Genomic DNA, 997 nt, shown 5'->3' with positions numbered 1-997 from the left:
TCTCCTCCCTCGCCCTCTCCCTCCCTCTTCTCTCTCTCTCCCACCCTCCCTCACACCCTTCTCTCTCTCCGTCTCATCCCTCTCTCCCTCCTTCTCTTTTCTATAGGCTTTCTAAGGCTTACCTCCCTGCTGTGTCTAATGGCAATGGATTTTCCCCAGGCCTATGCATCTTCCATGATGGTCTGACAATTTAATTGTGAATTGTGTTATTTTCCTGACCTGCCACATGTTGATTCCTGATTTACACCCCGTTTGGTTAATCCTCAATACCCCCATACTCTGTGTTTTTGAGTTAGACATTGTCTGTATTCTCTCAGCCAGCCCCTTTGCTGCTGTCAGTTGCAGGGATCTAGGTGGTGTCCTCTTTCTCACTCTCCGCTGCTGGCTGCCATGGGCTCGGAAATCAATTCTGTGCATAAATTGAGCTGAGTGCCTACCGGGGGCACCAGGGTGCTTAGTCTTCGAACATCCACTTGAACACCTTTTGTCTTTGAGTCTCTGCCGAGTTCAAGTTGATTTAGACATATAGAGAAGCATCTTGTAAAAGATACCTAAACTACAAGGAGGGCTGACCAAATAGCTCAGCGGATTAAAGTACCTGCAAGCAGACGCAGGGGCCAGCGGTTCAATCTCCAGGCCTGCCGTGCCAGCTCCATCCCCCAGGGCTGCACTGAGACTGCAATTGAGACTGGGCATGGTGGCGTGTGCCTGTAATCCCAGCTCTTGGGAGGCTATAAACAGGCGGATCCCAGACCCAGTCCTAGCCCAGGTCCGGTGAGTGTGTGGAGAGTTTCCTGCTACCCCGCGCCGGCAGGACCAGTCCCAGCCCAGGCACAGCATGGGCCGGACCCTCTCCCAGCCCCTCGGGCCGCCCCCCACCACTCTGCCATACGTCCCCACCCCTCCCGCCGAGTAGGAACTTCTGCCGAGTTCCGGGAGCCCCCAGACCCAGTCCTAGCCCAGGTCCGGTGAGTGTGCGGAGAGTTTCCTGCTACCC

At 55.1% G+C, this 997-nt stretch overlaps 1 protein-coding gene across 2 annotated transcripts in view; it reads left to right on the top strand.

The window, feature by feature from the left end:
• Cdh2 (cadherin 2) overlaps nt 1-997 on the top strand; it is a 244133-nt gene that overhangs the window by 203197 nt on the left and 39939 nt on the right. The window lies entirely within an intron of this gene.

The sequence above is a fragment of the Octodon degus genome, unplaced genomic scaffold (genome assembly GCF_000260255.1).
Source record: "Octodon degus isolate 3935 unplaced genomic scaffold, OctDeg1.0 scaffold00003, whole genome shotgun sequence".
Taxonomy (NCBI): domain Eukaryota; kingdom Metazoa; phylum Chordata; class Mammalia; order Rodentia; family Octodontidae; genus Octodon; species Octodon degus.
Note: the sequence above shows the minus strand (reverse complement) of the source record. Positions and strands in the feature narration are given on the sequence as shown.